We start from the raw sequence: 19472 nt of genomic DNA on the forward strand, positions 1-19472 counted from the left end.
TAACCTTTCATTCTACTTTTATTGTTGTACAAGAACAAACATGAAATGTTTCACAAAGCTGTCTATGAACTTCTTTCTATGGGGCAAAAAGGATTTGTGGAAAAAACTTTACCCAGGGTAGTATCATTTGATACATGTAAAATGGAAAATGTGTCCAAATGCTGGCATCTTCTCTGTGATGTTGGCAAATAGCACACTCCACCTTGACTGAATATAAAGAACCTTAGAAGTGGAATCCAGAAAGATGAAAGGAATTGGAGGACAATGAGTCAGTTTGTCATTGGTGGGAATCTTGGTAGTAACTTATAATTTATCTACTGATTGTGTAACTTTAAAGATGAAGATAAAACAGGAATCAGGGAACTCACCCTTGGTTCTCTCTATTCCAGAACTAAGAGGTTTCTGATAGTTGTTGAAACTACAAGATGTAAGAGAAAATGTGCTTATAATTTTTTTAATGTTTGCTTTTTATTTTTAATTCTTACCCCCAGAAGAGCAGCAACTGACCAGCCATCAGACGTGTGAATGGAATGGAGGAGGAGGTGGTTGTGGCAGGTAACGCTTAAAAAATGGCACCTAATTTCATAGCCTAGCAAAAACTTACCAGGGCTTTTTAGAAATAGTCAAGACAAACTCCATGATTTATGCTTTAATTGGGAGTGATGCATTTCCTTCTTTGTGTAGAAATCATCCCAGGGACAAACTTCTGACACTATTTTTCACATGCAATAAAAATTTGTAGAGTTGAATAAAAATATATTCATTTTACAGCTAAACCAACCCTGAGTCATTGAGTGATGCCAGTATATTCCTTGGCAAGAAGTTCAGGAAGAACCAATCCGTGTGATTGTACTCTGCTTCAGGGATTGGCAGACTTTTTCTGTAAAGAACCAGACAGTAAGTACTTTCAGCTCTGTGGTATCTGTCACAAGGGCTCAACTCTGTGTAGCACAAATTAGCCAGAGATAAAATGTAAATAACTGGGTATGGCTGAGCCCCAATAAAACTTTATTCTCAAAAGGGCTGGATTTGGCTCATAGGCTTTGATTTGTCTAAACCTGCTATATAAGAACACACTGCTTTTTTGTTTGGCAAGACAAAATCAGTTGAACTTGAGACCAGCAAGGCATCGTAATGAGATAGGATGATGTGGACTCTGTGGTAAGTAGGTGCTCATGAAGTGGCTGTTCCAAGGAGACAGGAGAATTACAGGTTTAGGCATAAGTGAAATCTTCCTTCAAATCCTGGTTCTATCATTTATTGGCTGAACAACCTCTGCAGACCATCCATGTCTCCTCTGTTTCCTCATCTGTAACAGGGAGAAGTTAAGAATATTTGCTTAATAGAGTGGATGCAGATTAAATGTTGTGACTCTTAAATTAGGAAATGTGTAAGGTGTTTGGCACACTTTATAGTATTATGACTTGTCACCCGCAAACCAAATCCCATGTCTTTCTGGAGCCCTGGAGTTTGAGGACACTATACATGTATGTACAGACTACTGATACAGAGGGATAGGTGAAATAACACCCAATATGCCCCCCCAAAAGAAGACCCCCAAAGAAAGTAGTAGTTTTCTAGCAAATTTCACCAGAAAGAAGTTAGAAGACAAAAGGTAAAAAGAGGTTCCATCAGAGCTACTTGTGAATCATCTCTTTCAGGGTTATTATTCTGTGAATTCACCAGTCACTGTAACAATTTTGAAAACACATAAAATAAATGAAGATACAAAGTACCCGATGCCCTCTTTTCTTAGAACAAAATGGTACCAAGAGTTTTCCAGGAAATTCTTTAAAAGTAAATTACTGGACAGCCTTGTCTTCCAAGGCTAAATTTGTCCACCATACTAAATATAAAATCAAAGGACCTTTGCAGAAACCCTGTAAGTGAGGTTGCTTGTTAAGATGCCATTACTATTGGGAACTCATTTTAAACTAATAAGGGAAACATTTGTTCAGTCTTTGTTGATAGGGATCAGTGGCAGTAATCAGAGAACTATTGTTTGAGAAAGTTCACATTTTATTTATATTTGCATTTCCAAAATGGATGATATCTCTGGCATCCAGTACGTGCTCAATAAATGCCCTTGGCATTATTGACTGAAAGAAGAGGAGGGGCTGCAACTTTCTTAGCCCCCCGTGCCCCCCCTCCATGAGCACTGACACACAGCTCTGGAGCATTCTGTTTTGCAAAGCTCTATCACAGCACTGCGAGGCATATTGGAGACGGCAGCCGATTGTATCATATTATATGCTTGGCATAATTATACCATAGGCTTTTGTCTCCATTGGTGCCAGTCTGTCTCAAAACACATACCACTTCCTCGCTTTGCTTATATCAAGCACTAGAGCTGCCCACTCATTACATTTGGTACTTGAAAACTCTATATCTATGTCCTGAAGTCACTTAAGCCCTCAGCTCTGCACTTAGGAAAGCCAAGAAGGATTTTCCTGAATCAGTGATAAACATTTGACACTTGAGTCCAGAAAGAAAAACGGAAGAGAAGAGGGTAATTGGATCTGGATCAAATCCCAGGTTTGGACAGTAGGAATTGAAATGTATTCCTCATTTTCTTTTAGTATTTAAGATATTATTAATAATATAGTTGCATTTTCTAAATTCCTGAAAAGGCACTAATTTGAAAGGTGCTACTCATTCTCATTTCCAAATTCTGCTACCCTCAATTTTAAGATGGCTTAAAATGGAAAAATGGTCCAGAGCCATCCCTGCTTAAAACTGTTTAACAGTTTCCTGTTTCTCTTAAGAGGAAACATTGCAATCTTGCATTGCTCCTCAAAGGCTGGATGTGATCTCATTCTGCTCGTCTTGCCAGCCTTATTTCCTGCTCCTTTGCTCCTAGTTGCACCCTCCAGTGCCTGAAGATGCTATCAATTGTCTCTCAATTGGTACTGAGTCTCCTCGGTACCCATGATGATGGCCGAGAACTACATTTCTAGTCCTTCTAAGTCCTTGCCCGTAAGACACATCCAGAGGTGATGTGTACAGCTCCATGCTGCCCCTTAAAAGGAAACACACCTATCATCCCCTTTCCCTCCTGCACAGGCTACTATGCAGGCCAGGCATATTTGACTGGCTGAGGACATAAACTGTAGTCTGCAGGTCAAACCCAGTCCTGCTCCTGTTTAAGTAAGTGAAGTGTTGTTGGAACACACCCTGTCTATTTGCCTAGGCATTGTCCATTATGACTTTCACACAACCACCTTAAAGCTAAGCCATAACAGAGACCTCATGACTACAAAGCTAAAGATTTCCAATCTGGTCCTTTGAGGAAAAGTTTGTCAACTCAGTCTAAGAACACAGAACAACAAGATAGAAGATTTCAAAGTCTGTGGCGCTATGGAGCTGCCATATAGGCCAAATCAAGGCAGCTGGTGGCTTCACCAGCCATGGTGACTGGTATTTGACATGATAGAGGGAATTAAGGTTGGAGGAATGGAGGTATAAGAAAGGGTAATAGGGAGGTGGATATTATCAAAATGTTATATGCATGTATGAGGATATCACACTGAAAGCCAGTATTTTATAAAATTAATATGAATTAATAACATGTAGTTATAAAAGATTATGAGGGCAAAAAGACACAACAGTTAAAAAAGCAAGTTCAGGCCTCTGTGCTGGGCTTCTGTGGCAGTTCCTTGGTATGGTTAGAGTTTGGACGCAGTCACTCATTGCTTTAAGGACTGTGCTATACACTGAAGGATGTTAAGCAGCTTCCCTGGCTTCTACCCAATAGCACTCATCCTTAATTATGACGACGAAAACTGTCTCCAGATATTGCCAAGTATTCCCTGAGGAGCAAAATCACCTCTGGCTGACAACCTGTGTGTTAGGGCAATTTAACTATCCATACAAGGCATCTCTCATGCATTACACTAGCCAGACCTGCTTCTGGGCACTCTCACTTGCTGACCCTTTTTGGGGGTTGTTTTTATTCTCTCCTCACTTAACAATTATGTGTCAGTTTCAATATCACCTTCTCAGGACACCTCTACTCTTCCTCCCACTAAGTAGATACTCTAATAGCCACCCATAAATTTCATATGTAACACTATTGTGATTATTAAAATATTGTTCACTATTCATAAGCACACAAAACAGGCACCTAGGAGATGGTGAGTAGCTTACTGATGATTGGCCTACTAATGTGATATTACAATATAGAAAAGGAAAGGAAGAGACTAGTAATCGTTGAGGAAGCAAAACTCCCCATCCAGACAGTGGGGTGAGGGATTTATGCTGCTAACTAGAGAGACAGAGAGGGCGAAGTGACAGAGAGAAATGTATTTCTTACTTCCCAGACTTTTCATAAACTGAGGGACCTGTCTTTCCCTCCTCGCAGCCAAAACATCTGCTAAGGTTAGAGCATTTCTGTATTTCTGAACATATGGATTTGTACTTTGACTTTGGCTTCAAAATCATTCACTTTTTAACCCTGTACTTTTCAGGCTAAGTTGTGTGTGATATGATTTATTAACTCTTTTCTACCCTTTTCTACGTAAAGTTAAAAATAATTTATATGACTACATTTTAAATTCATGCACAGATAAATACACTCCCCCATATTCTCCAACTCCTTGAATCATCTGAGATGAAAGGCTAAACATTCAGCCTAGGTTGAGCTTCCTTAGCACAAGGCTGTAAGATGTGTGTGGTCTACTTAATTCCTTTATATTACTCTTTTTCTTTCACTTAGACTTTATCTTCTGTTTCAAACCCTTTCTCCAGATTGCTGAGCCTATAAAACCAAAACTCTTAAAAATCAAAATCCTTATAATTTCTTTGCAAAAGTACTATTTAATGAGCACTATTTGTTAAAAAGTTTCCCTTCTCATCTTCCCTGAAGAGGATATGCCCTCTGTGTATTTGGGTTGTACATACAAACGTGGGTTAAAGAAGCAACATCTGTGTTTTAGTTACTTTTCTAGTCCCAAAATACCTGTTCTCAAAGTTAAAGGAGAAAAGATGTATTTAGGTCACAGTTTGTAGAGGTTTCAGTCCATGGTTAGCTGGTGAGCCAAGACAGGGTGGATGGCAGACAAGCTTCACAGAGGAGACAGTTCATGGGAGGCAGAAGACAGAAAAGCAACAAGGGATAATCACAGCTTTTTCTATCCATTATATCTTATCCAGGGTACTTAGGGTGGGTAGCCCTCATGTCTTTAATCCTATTGCTCTTGCTTCTAAGCAAGAGCATTGCACTAAGAATCAATTCCAGCATCACACACTCCAGATCCAGCCACCTCTGAAAAAGTCCCTCCTATGACTACATGAGGCGTAAGGGGATATCACTACCTAAGCCATGCAACATGAAAGGTGAGAAACACTTTTAAGCCTGCAATTTCTTCTCTTTTATCTCTGGCTTCTCTCCTTTATTGCTCCCTCTCTTTCAGAACAGAGTAAAACCAAAAAGAACTGAGTTATTTTTCTTGGGAAATGGGCATAGAAATCTCTTTTCACCGTAAAATTAACTGACCTATTGAGCATTCATATATATATATATATATATATATATATATATATATATATATGGAGAGAGAGAGAGAGAGAGAGAGAACTGGGGATCAAACTCACAACTTCTTGCTTGCCAGGCAGGCTGTGTGCCACTAAACTATTACTATTTTTGTTTTTGAACTCAGGACCTTGTGCTTGCCAGGGGGGTGTTTATGCCACTGAGCTATATTTCAGGCCCAAAACTATTATATTTTAAAAGTATGGAAATTCCTATTTGGTGTGCCAAACTCAAAAGCAGGAAAGTATGGAACTAAACCTTTACTGCAGTCTGTGTCCACTGTATATTCTCCGACAAATGGAAAAATTCCTTGGCATCTGCTTTTTGTGCTTTCATGGGGAAAGGGAAAGTGGACATAACTGAAAATAAATCATGGCGTCCAGTCACAGTTCTGGCAATAGTTTTGGTGGTCTTGGCTTTATGCTTTTGTATGAGAAGCTCAGAACAGAAAGAGCTAGTACCTAGGTCTAGTTACTCTGTGTGCTTTGAGCAGTCTGCTATGTGGGTCTGGGTTTAATTCACTGTTTCTGAATGGAGCACAAAGAAGAAAGGTAGGAATCATTATAGGATTGTGGTTCCCCAGCCATCATGCCCATGCATGGTAAGCATGCAAATGGTAGGCTCGATTTTATTTTATTATTTATTTTTTTGGTGCCAGAGCCTGAACTCACGACCTGTGCTTGCCAGTTAAGCACTTATGCCACTGAGTTAAATCTCCAGTCTGGCTGGCTCTATTGTAAAATGACAAATATTTCACCTAGTTCAATATGCTTTCTTGCTAAGCATAGAAATGGGTATGTAAACAGACACACACACATATATACACATATGCCTAGGAGTAAAAATAAAACTAAATATGTTAAATACCTGTACAATAAACATAATAAAGACACTGAAGAACTCACTAGAAGGTGGAAAGGCCTCCCATGTTCATAGATTGGGAGGATCAGCATGGTTAAAATGGCCATGACATTTCAAGTGGCCTATAGATTTCATGCAGTGTCCCCCATAAGAATACCAATGAATTCTTCATAAAACTGGAAAAAAGTCCTAAAATTCATATGGAAACACAAAAACTGTTGTACTCTTTTTTTTTTTTTTTTTTTTTTTTTGGTACCTGGGATTGAATTTACAGCCTTGTGCTTATCAGAAGTGTTTATGCCACTGAGCCAAATTCTTGGCCCAACTATTGTACTCATATTCAAAGTTTCCTTCTTTAGTATCCAGGTCTCTAAATCTGAAAGAATTTTGAATCAAAGCAAGCAAGGAAGCTCTGAGATAGCACAATACTGTAAATGTCACAGTTTGCTCTTTTGAACCTTGAGCTGGCTCCTTCCATGTGCAGCCACCCATCCATTATAGTTTTCACTTATATTGTTGCTTTATTGAAGGCAGAAATTTGACCTCTGTGCTTTGATTTCTTAATTTTGGGGTCATCCTGTGTGTCGGATTAACTAATGGTCATCTTGTAACCCCCAGCTGAGCCAAATCAGCATGGTGCTGGGTGTGGAAGGCCCACCTGAGGATTGTTGCCTACAGCATAAAAGGAGAAATGGAGGGGAGGATGGTGTGCTGCTGATTCTCCTGGAGAAGCTCATCACAGCTGATTGTCCTGATTTGAATTCAGCTGTTCTCATCATTTAAGGAGCTCAGATCCTTGAGGTTGTTGAGGATTGCTGTGGTTCTTCTCACCAGAGCTCTGGTCCTAATCTTGAGCATTGCTTTCTGGTTCCAGGGCAGATTGTCCATCCCACTGGCACAGTCTTTCTAGCTTCCACTACTGACCTTTAGGCTTTCCCAGTGCAGATTCTTGGTACAGACTTGCATGAAACATTGTTGTGGATCTAGATTTCTGCCAGACTCATAGGACATTGAGATGAAATCCAGGCCCTCAGGTGGATTCTTTGGTTCTTGAATGTGTGGACAGATTTCTGACACTCTTCTGTATTCGACATTTTTGGTGAATATTATAAAATAATTCTATAAACTACTTGTCCTATATTAAGTCTATTCCCTTGTAAACCTTGACTTCAACATTCTGTAATACACTTAAGCCCATCTGCACTCAGCCATATCTGGAATTTGGCACATAATGGCCTCCCACTGAAAGGAAGACAACTTTTATGCTGACTGTCCAGACAAATGAAAATTTCAGATGCTTAAAAGCCAGTGTTTTTCAGAGATAAGCGTGCTCTCCACACTTGACTGTTGCTTTTCCTAGCCTGACATTGATATTCAGTTCCTTTGGAAGTGACTCTGATTTTTCTTTTTGTGGTATTGTATGCTCTGTGATGGCAGACCAAGTCATGGTTCATATCTCCTGAATCCAGATGTATTATGAGCACAGGATTTCTATAAGATTAGATATGCAACTCCAGAACTGTTAGAAAGAAGTCCTCTTTAATGCTGAATTGGTTAACAGAAGAATCTAAGTCTGGCCCAGTTGGGCATCAAGTAGAGAGAACTGATCTGGAATGAAGCCAACACAGGAAAACAATCAAGTTATGATGAATGACCAAGTCCTGGTGACATATATGGTCGTCAGCATCCACCTGTGCTTGAAGGCATATGGATTGTGGTCTTTAACAGTATGTGAATCATTAAATTCTTTTTTGGTTTAATACAACTTGACTGGAGTTTCCATAATGGATGAATAAATGAGTCGATTAAAATAAGGCTAATATAACTCACTGTAAGGATTTTTAACATGTTGGCCACAGAGAGCCTTAGAACTCTTGAGTCTCACTAGACTCTTTCCTTTGTTTTTCCCATATTGCCTCATTCAAATGACTTTAAATATCTCCTTTGCTGTAACGAATCCAAAATTTATATGTGCTGCCCAGATTTTTCTGTGATGCTGTAATCTATTTAAATTGCTTCCTAATATGTTTGCCAGGTGCATTAGTCAGGGTTCTTCAGAGAAATAGAACTAATAGGAGATCTTGCTGTATAAATAGGTAGGTAGAGAAGTGGAGACTTATTATGAAAATTGGGTTATGCAATTATGGAGACCAAGAAATCCCAAGATAAATTATCTATGAGGTGGAAAAGCAGTGAACTTCATAGCATAACTCTCAGTCTGAGTCTAAAGGCTTGTAGACCTGGGCAGGAGCATCCTGGGGTGCAGCTCTATAAGAGAGAAAATTTGTCTTTACTCTCTTTGGATAATTTGGGCCATCTATTAATTATGTGGTAACTACCACATCGGTGGGACAGGTTTCCTTTATTCAGTCGACTGATTCAAATGTCAGTCTCCTCCAGAAATACCCTCAAGGCACACTCCAAAATAATGTTTTACCAGCTATCAGAGTGTCCCTTAACCCAGTCAAATTAACACTTGTAATTAACCATCACATCAGGATATTCAAAAACGTCTCAAAGGCATTTGTATAAGTGAACTGTGTATTTCTCCCCATAGACACATTCTTCAGTTGGTGATTGCTGTATCAGAAAGGCCATAGCCATATATTGAATTGTTCAAGCTAGAGATGAGAGTTATTGCCTACTTTTCTCCCTTTCCATCTCCCATCTTCACACTATCAGAATGTCCTGTGTGCACTACCCCTGGAATATATCTCCATTCTGCAGACTTCCCTCTGTCTCTACTGAGTTCACCCCAATCCAAGGATCAACGCCGTGAGGATTACAAAAGGAGCTCAAGACTGTTACAGTCACCTGCCAGCTCATTTTCTACACTCTAGTATTGGAACCTTTACTTCACAGCACTTAACTCCTGCTTTGTATACTCTGTTATTTGCATCGCTAGTGTTTTTTTTTTCCAAACCACTTACATTGTATCCAGTCTCAAGAGCTATTTTTTGGTTTCTAGAACATATGGAGGCCACTTGGGTAAGCTCAAGCTCTTGATGTTTCCTCTGCTCAGCATGTTGCTCATTTCTCCAACTCTTCAAGGGACTCTTGTCATGGCCTTTCAGGTTTGACTTGAGTATGAGACCATCCCTAAGCATAGGTCATTTTCACCCCCTTATGCCACTCATTTCCTTGGAAACTGTTTATTTATTGGTTGACTTATTTACAATCTGTCTTATTACTTGACCAAACTCCTCTAGACTATAGAATGAGCACCTTATAAATAGAATGGATGAAAAGGAGACATGGGAAGCCATATGCAAACAACAGTTTCTCCAGATGGAATAAATAACATGTGTTGCCCTTACACGGGCCCTTTGTGAAATGTTTGCAGATGCTAGTGTGTGCACCATAGTATAAGTTCATTTACAGTGTTAATGAATTATATTGGCTTAACTGTGTTAGGTAGATCTTCATTCAGAGTTTCTTTATGTGAAATTCTCCCCAGTTTTACTTCTGAGCACTAGGCTCTGGTAGTTTTCACATGCCTATCCCCCTTGTGTGGAACTCCTCCCTTTTCACTGTAAAAATTGATTCTTATTAGGGCCTCTGCACTGAAACACTCTCATTTTGAGGTTGCCAAATATAAAGGAAGTGTGTCTCCAGCAAACAGGAAATTGTAGATATAGTCAGGTAGTATAATAGGCCAGATTAAGCTCCAGATTATTTTAGTACTACTTCAGTTATTAATACTCCTCACTGGCTTCAGTAGGTTGTATGTATTTTCAAACAAAGTAATAAAGAAATGATCAACATGAAACTGATACATAAAAAGTGGAAAATTTTTTTGAAAAATGATAAAACTGTATATATTACTTATCTGTTTCACTCTATAACATACATGGAAAGACATAACACAAGAAGAAATACACAAAATATGATGGCAACAATTTCAAAAGCATTATATACAACATAGTGTAATGGGTACGCTTGTGTTAACTTGATTGGTTCGGAAGCTGAGCAGGTGATTGGTGGAGCACACTTCTGGGCATATCAGGGTGGGCCATGGAGGTGTGGCCTTGGGGCCTTTATCTCCTTCCTGGCTCCTTTCTCTCTGGCACTGTTTCCCTGCTCTACTTCTCAGCCATCATGTACTAAACAGGTTTAGTTGCCCCTCTCAATGGGAATTCTGCTTTGGTAACAGATGATAATGCGCTGAATCCCCTTACAACATCCAAATTCAACCTCTTCTCCTTTAAATTGTTGGATATTTTATTCCGGCAATGGAAAAGCTAATGCCCATAGTCTCTGATAGAACTGTAGAAGGGAGGAAGAGGAGGAGGACTGGCGGCTGAAAAGATAAGAGTATAAAATATAAGTAACCTTTATTTTGGGAATGCGGGGAGAGACACCCCCGACCCCCTGGGGTGTGGCATCTCCACCCCGGGGTGGCGATCTCTCCGTGGAACACATGGAGTGAGGCACATAAGTAGCCTTGGCCTGGGGTGTAACCTAAGGGGCATTAGGGATGCACAGGTAGCCCATTGGTCTTAGTTTGGTGCCAGAGGTAATTTCTAAGGGTGGGGGGAGATAGGAGCTCCTTGGCTTTACTGGCTACAGTATCCGGCCTGAGCCTGCAACCCTTTCAGTCTTACCAAGAAAACATCTCAAATAAGAGATAACAAGATTCAAAGGTGAGGCTATAAGACAATAGAAGGAGGTGAAAAGAAACAAAAAATTTAAAAAATAGTGAAATAAATATTAGTTAGGAAAATATTACAGCTATAAATTGGCAATAGCCTTGAAAAATTCTGCCAATGCAATGAAAAAAAATAGTGATATAAAAGTAATTGTAGAAAAGATGTCAGATGTAGGAAATAAAAATACAAAGCACGTCCAACTTCAGTTAGTAGAGAAGAGTTACAACAAATGCAAAATAGAAGATTGTGTTCAGAGATAAAACAGAAGAAATGGTCTTGAAATACACATTTTAATTTCGAGACAAAAGGCTTCACCCAATGTAAAGGAAAATGATGCATTAAAATAAACAAAATGATATAACATGATGGATATTCTGGAAAAGTTAAGGTTACCTAGTTTTATAAAACTAAGTAATTTTTTAAACATCAAGAAGGATATGGGTACTCTGTGAAGTAAATCCCAAACATACAAGATGTTTCATGTGAAACAGAAACTGACTCAAATTCCCTCACAGTCTCTGTGGTCCAAGAGCAATACGAGCTCCAAGTTTCCTGGCAGCTTGTTGGAAATGTAGAATGTGAGGCCTTATCCCAGATTTATCAAATCAGAGCCTAGGTTTTAACAAGATTCTATAGATTCAGATGTGTGTTAAAGTCTGAGAAAATTGCTCTAAATGATAAAAGATTTACTTCTAATATTTTAAACATCTGAGTAGATTTAAGCAATATTGTCACCAAGACTATCCCACATTGACTAAATGAGAAACTCTTGGGTTCATGCTACAATGCTTTATTTCACCTGATACAATTTGGCAATTTTAACATGCAGACATGGTTTCTTGGTGTAAATAGTTACCTATGGGAATTTGGAGTGATTTTGAGGGGTTTAACTAAAAGCTTTATATAACTACATTCATTTCATATACCTCAAATTATTTTTTAAAAAATGTGGGTTGGGTACTCATTTTAAAAATACTGAGTCATTGGCTCAGTGCAACACTATTGTCTTGGAGCTGTGGAAACTGAGGTGCCTGCATGGTGCACTAGGTATAGCAGTGATAGGGTAAAACTCAGGAGTCCTTTTGCAACTTTGTCTGGTTAGGAGCCATCAGTAATGCCCAGCTCACATTTGGGACTGATTCCAGAGACCAAATTCTTCTAAGAATTTTGAGTTTAGTGAAATACTAAAGGGGAAGGAAAAGAGAGAACATGGAGTAGTATTCAGAAACATGACTGGTGCATCAGTGATGCACAGCCCCTGAGAGATTTCCAGGGAAAGAAAGGTGAATCTTCTGGTTCGTAGCATCTTCAGTCAGGCAGCTACCACGCAAGAAGCCATAGGACTAAGATCACAAGTGATGGAATGGACAGTTGTGTTTGAAATCATGCAAAAGGATGAGAGTAGGAAGTGACATCTTCTCTGAGGCGGTAATATTGGAATGAGGACTTCAATGAGATGAAGAGGGAGATTTAAGGCTTAATTTCAGCCTAGTTATATCAAAAGGCTCCAAGACTTTGTTTATTTGTCTTTTTTTTTTTTTCAGCACTGTGGATTGTACCTATGGCCTTTCCCTGAGCTATATCCCTAACACTTTAAAATATTTGATTTTGAGACAAGATCTTGCCAAATCAGCCAGTCTGGGTTGTAACTTGTGGCTTTCTGCCTCAGCTTCCCAGAGGGCTGAGAACACAGGCATGGATCACCCTGTTTATATATCTTAATGGAGAGAAGAAATACAAAGTTTCCCATTATTAGGGAACAAATAGAGTTGTTTCTTATATTCACAGTTTACCCAGCCAATTTGAGTCATTTGATCCTGTTATTGTGTTTCAAATAATGGTAACTTTTTTCCTTTATGGAGCTGGGAATGTAAACTCTCCATATGAACTACACTGATAGTATACATTTGGATCACTAGAGTAAATTGTCATTATAAAGAACTATACTACTCAAAATAGTAGTCAATAGCTCTCTTGAAACATGTGTAATCTGAAATTGGAAGTGCTATTTGAAAGGTTTTTGCCCCAGATGGGACACTGTAGCCAGTAAAGCCTTGGAGGTGGAACCAAGGAGCTCTATCTTGAGGTCATCCTCCCCGTGTCTAGGCAATTTATCTGTGGTGCGAAATGAATACCAATGGTCTACCTGCATCACTAATGCCCCTTAGTTAGGCACCACCCCAAACCTAAGCTACATGTATGCCCCCACACCACGTGTCCGGCGGAGAGAATGCCAGACCCCAGAGGGCCAAGGGGTCTCTCCCCACGTTCTTAAAATAAAGATCTCTTTTATTTCATACTTCTTATCTTTTCAGCTGTGCCAAAATCCTATCAGATGGTTTCCTTCTGCGCCGAAAATTCTATCATTATTAAGTAAAAGTGCACACTGCATTTTGAAGATATGATAAAAGGTAAAATTTCTCATCAATAATTTATACAGACTACATTTTAAAAATCCCAATATTTTAAAACATATAAATGATTTTCACCTTTTTTACTTTTAAGACATTTTTTCTTGTGAATGTTTTACATTATAATGTGGATTTTTTTTTTTTTTTTGTCTTTTTCTTTTTTATCGGTACCAGGGACCAAATTCACAACCACACACTTGCAAGGCAGGTGCTTATGCCACTGAGCTAAATCCCCAGCCCCCTTGCATTATATTGTTATAGAACATTCTGTAAATGTTCCAAACAGTGGCAATTGATAGGATTTTGGCGCAGTTGAAAAGAAGTATGAAATATCAATGACCTTTATTTTAAGAATGCGGGGAGAGACCCCCTGACCTTCCGGGGTCTGGCATTGTCTCCAGGGGCTGGCATCCTTTCCATTGGACACGTGGAGTGGGGACATACATGTAGCTTAGGTTTGGGGTGGTGCCTAAGGTGCATTAGTGATGCACAGTAGCCCATTGGTATTCATTTTGCACCACAGGTGAATTCCAAGGGGTGGGGAAGATAGAGCCCCTTGGTTCTGCCTCCCAGCCTTCTCCCAGCTACAGTGTCAAGTCTAGGGCAAGATTCTTTCATTCTCGTCTTTTGATTATTAGGAAAAAGGGCAAAGTTTTCTTTCTTTCACTGCTCCCTGCTAGAAGGGGCACTGTACTGGGGTTTAGGAGAATTGATGGGATGACCATTGATGCCCATGTAGAAGCTGGTCCTGGGTGTTTTAACCAGGACAACTTTATCACTGGTGAATGCTTGCATGTTAGACTGGAAAAACAAAAAGACAAGATGTTCTGAGGAGGCAGGCCACTATTATATTTAAGGACCCAGGTGAGGTAGAAGGAAAAGTGCCTTTGATTTGGATATGTCATTTTATCAGGACCACATTGAGGTAGAATCATTGCCATGGTAAGGAAGGCTTCTGAAAAATAAGTGTGGGTTAGGAGGAGTGAAGTTATGAGAGGTGATTATTCCCCCATCTGAAAGGGTAAAAGTTAAGAGGGTAGGTAGGTAAGACTTGTCTCTGGTTTGTATGTGTGGAAGTCTTTAGGAAATACTGTTGAGAATCCTGCTTTAAGGATAAGAAATTAGGAACCAAATTGGATAACAAAACATGAAAGCTTGACTGTTGTGGCTGTGAGGCCTTGGTGAGGTGGAGATGAGTGGGCAAAAATATGGTTAGATCTAGGGCTTGAAGGGCACTACTTTGCCTGAGTGATATGAAACCAGGATGGCAGTCTAGCAACTTTGACCACTGTTGAGGTTGCCAAGAAGACCAGGTATGGACCGCTCTAACTTGGTTGTAGTCCTTAGGATGATTTGCTGTAACAGGACTTTAGTAAGTATATCAGCAGTCTTCCTGGTTGTGGGAAAGACTTTTATGTATCCTGAAAAAGTATAAACAAAGTGAGAAGACAAAATTTATCTGTCATTCTTGACCAGGGTTGTGTCTGAGAAATTGGTGAATAAGGAAAGAAGGGGGTGATATGTATCCCTAAGGAGAGGTTTATTAGTGATAACAGGTGTCTGTTGAGACCTTACTGTGTCTGGGTCAGTCTGTATAAACACAAGGGAATAGAAAGCACTTTTAAGATTTAAGACTGTAGAGTGAGTGGTGGAGGGAGGGATATGAGAGTATGGTATAAGGGTTTGGCACCACTGGGTGGAATGGGAAGAAGCAGTCTGGAACTTGCATGAAATAGGCCTTGTTTGTAAATGGCATAGGTTGGCCATCAATATCCCCTATAGAGACTAAGGACTTAATATAGCAGCCTGACAGCTCAGGAAGAACCCTATATATGGGCCTCTATGTCCACAAGTATAGAGAATATCTTACCTGAGACTTTTAGTGGGACTTGGGACTCTGAGAAGGATACTTTAAAGTGGGCTGTGGGCCCTGAGCCCCATCAGTCTTCAGTAGCAAGTTTAAGCAGATCTGTCAGTGATGAATCTGGCAGTGTTGGCATTTCCTGTGAGGGCTAGAAGTTAGGATGGCTTACCCACTCTCTGGTGGCTAGGACAGTCCAGTAGCCCTGGGGTAAGATCTCAAAGGAACACCAGGATGGGGCACTCTCTTCCCCAATGACCTTCTGCTGCATTTGAGGCATGGTCCATGAGGGGGCTCAGACAGTTCCACCTTGTGTCAGTTTACCTGTCTCAGAACTCCAAGTGTCACTGCTATCTCTGTTGTTGAAAACACAAAAAACCATATTAAGGAGGTCTCTGTGGGGTTAGAGGGTCGAGTTTAGCTTTTTGTGTTGGGATCTGGTTCACAGTAGAAGGTATGTGTAGAATTAATTAAGTATGCAGGAGTCAAATACAATCAACAGAGTATTTATGGTTTTAGTAATGGCTTTCCATAAGGAGGACAAGATCCAGGGAATTTTAGGAACTGACATGTCATTTATGTCATATATAAGTAGTTCTTTATGTTATTAAAATGTCTAGTGCCATCTGAATTTTGGAGGATGGCCTGTTTTATTAATTTTTACCTTTTTATTTAGGAGAGAGATCAGCTATGGTGTCATTTAATGTCAGTTGAATATAGTTAATTATGGCTTGGCAGAGGGTGGAGCCAGGGCAGGTAGACAGGCTGGGAAAGGCTTAATTTGGCCTCTGTCCCAGTGTTGGTCTTGTTGTTTTGCATGCATCATATAACCTTTTTTTGGGAAAGATTCAGAGGTTTTTAGCAAAAGGAATTTATAAGTACCTCTTAATTTTAGCTGTTAAACATGTAGAAGATTGGTAATAGTACAGTATAATAATAGGCAGTAAGCTTAACATAGAACATTAAATGGCTATCAACCATGAGCATTTTAGAAGATTGATAACAGTACAGTACAATATGGGCAGTAAGCTTAATATCAACCATGAGCATTTTAACATTTGAATGTCGAAGAAATTTGTGAAACGTCTCTAAGCATATGTCTGGATCTGAAAGAAAACATTTGTCATGGCTGGAACACAAGAAAAAGGAAACAGAAATAATCCCAATTTTATATTTGAAAGCATGAATATACCATCAGATCAGCAACAATGAATTGTCTTAGTCATATGAACTTTAGTTGAGCTATCTCACATAACGCTATGGAGATTATTGAAGGCTTTAATTGATAAACAAGGCTGGTAAATTACCAGGTGGCCACATCCCCGTTTATCAGCCAAAGTCTTGTCCATTGTCTTTTTATCTTGGTTTATTTAGCCCAAATAAACCTTGATTAAATGGTTTGAGAATGTAAAAAAGGCTGGTGTGGACCAAGAAATAGCATCTCTGAGCCACCGAGCTGCCGGTCATCTGTGTTTGTGCTCAGAGCAGCGCTTGCGCTTGGGGGCGGGGGCTGGGACTGCTCAGGAGACTTGCACAGCGTGTAAGGCGGGGGGCAGAACATGGAGGATGGGCGGAGCATGCCCAGGGTCGGGGCAGAGTGCCCAGGGTGGGGGCAGCGCATGCAGAGTGGCGGGTAGGGCACACATCAGGGCGCAGCGCATGGGGCAGGGCTGGGACTGCTCTGGAGATGTGTACAGGGTGCAGGTGGAGCGTTCAAGGTGGGGGCAGTGTAAGCAGAGTGTGCAGGGTGGTTGGAGTGGGTGGAGTGCACAGGGTGCAGGGCAAGTGGGGTGCAGGGCACTGGGAATGTGGTGCACGGCGGGGTGAGGGGAAGTGGGAAGGAAAGAGGGGCAGAAGGACACGTTCTCAAAACAAAGGCCTAAAGATAGTTTTTGTAAACTTGTCAGTGTAGTAAGCTATAAATAGGTATGGTTTTTTGGGGGGGACAGGAAGTGGTCCCCAAGATAAAATCTGGTGTGGGGCTGGCCCACGGAGTCACAGTCAGGTGAGGCAAGGGACCGTGGTGTCTGGGGACAGTACAGTCACCAGAGGCATGACTTCCTGTGGATTTCAGTAACGGCTCTGCCTGTAAGAGCTTAACGCTCTAAAGGACGTCAGAGCTTTCCAGTGCGGGGCCCAGCCATGGAGAAAGACTCTGCCTTGGGCTGTCTAAGGACGTGAGAGTGTCATCTGAGTCCAGGGAAGGTGGAGAAAACCAGCGTGGGGCCTGGCCCAGCACTGAGCTTACAGGATCTTAAAAGAAAGGGACAAATGCTGCAAATTGCAGTCAAAGGGCCAGGCCAGTAGAATGACAGGCATTTTGTTTTAGTACTTATAGGTAGCCTTGAAATTCTCCTACATATATCATCATTTGCTCTTCTTGCAAAGTGTATTTCTATAATCAAAAATGAAACCTAATGTCTGAATTTTACCTTTTTTTTTTTGTCTTTTCCTTTTTATCGGTACCAGGGGTTGAACTCACGATTGCCTGCTTTCAAGGCAGGCGCGTATGCCGCTGAGCTAAACCTCCAGCCCAATTTTACCTTTTGAAATGAAGGTTAGGAATAAGGTTCTCTTTTCTTGAGCATATTTTCTTCAACTTTTCACGTGTTTTAACCAATCCCTGTATGTTTTTAATTCTAAATTTAAGTGTAAACTTCTTGGAAAGGCATTTCCTACCCTTTTATCTAAAAGTAAATCTGAGTTTTTCTTTTGGGGATCTTATATATTTTATTCATAGCAATTATCACTGTTGCCACTGCAAAATTTTTGTTTCCGTTTTTGAGACAGGATCTTGGTATGTAGTTCAGGATATCCATAAACTCAGTATGTAGCCCAGGTTGGCCTGGAATTCATGGCAATCCTCCTGCCTCAGCCTCCAAAATACTGGGATTACAGGCATGTGCCACCATCCTCAGACTGCAATTGTTTATTTTCCATCCTTCATCCTTCTGGTAAAAGTTAAGTTCCACAGCTCACTGTCATATTTGTATCATATAGTACAGTGGCTGAAAGATGATAAGTAATCAGTAAAAATCAGTGGCACAAATGAATGATTTTAACATCTCGTATTTCCTTTTTCCATAAAAGAATGACAGTATTTTATCTGAGAAATTTTCCCAATGCAATTAAATTGTAAATAATGATCATAGATCCTTTGGTGATTTGTCACTCTAGTGTTACTGCCAAGAGCTCCAGCTCGGTTACTTCTATCAGTGTGAACTTGGGCACATTTTTTTGCCCTCTCTGAACCTGTTTGCTCACTTGTATTAAAGAGGTCTTAGTTGGGAAGATGTGCAGGCAGTGTTCCAGAGCAGAGATGGCAAATCTTTTAGAGCTTTCAGTGATAAAAATAGCCTGCTGCAGCACATGTGCCAGAGGTTCACGACCACTGCTCTAGAAGAATTTGGTAAATGCTTCAGAGCTATGAAAAATAGTGATTTTTGATTTCAGTGTGTTGTACATTGGAAGACGTAACTTTAAGATGCTGCTTGTAATGCTGTGACTTACACTTACCCCCAGAAACAGAACTTTCAGTGAGGATTTATGTGAAAGCAAGTTCTTGGAATGTGTTCTAAGGACAAACCAGTAAAGGAGTATTTGTGAAATTCGGCAAAGATGAGGTCAGACAGGGCTTAACTTTATGCCACAGCTGAGTGAAGGTGACACAATCTTACTGGGGAGCTCTGGACACACTATGTCTTACACCCCAGAGTTCTCCTGATTAGGAAAAGAGCAAGAATGTTGATAGCCCCAGACCCCTGAGCCTTTGGTAACTGCCTTGGAGAATGGGAATGTTTGCATTCCCATGTACTTCTACTTTGGCTGTTCTGCAGGTAGACAGAAGAGTGAACCCTCTCAAGTAGCCCAAGAGCACATGCTGACAAACTACAGGCTAGTACTCCAAGACCCAGCATGTGTGCATAGGGGATAAGGATTAGGTGAGAGGAAAGATGTACACAGCACAAACCAAGAAATTCCTGCCTCAATAATAGACTAGTGTACTTGGCAGTAGAGTTCATCATTATGAGTTAAGATTGGATTTGAGTACACTACCACCTTGTATTTGTGCAGCCTTTCTCCTTCCCTTTGAAGTGTTTCTATATATAACTCGTGTGTAAGGATAGCTGAGCCAGGCCTGGTTGGATCATGTGCAAACC

This window comes from Cavia porcellus, unplaced genomic scaffold, assembly GCF_034190915.1.
Source record: "Cavia porcellus strain 051 isolate PalLab524CR breed Dunkin Hartley unplaced genomic scaffold, mCavPor4.1 scaffold_13, whole genome shotgun sequence".
In the NCBI taxonomy this organism is placed as follows: Eukaryota; Metazoa; Chordata; class Mammalia; order Rodentia; family Caviidae; genus Cavia; species Cavia porcellus.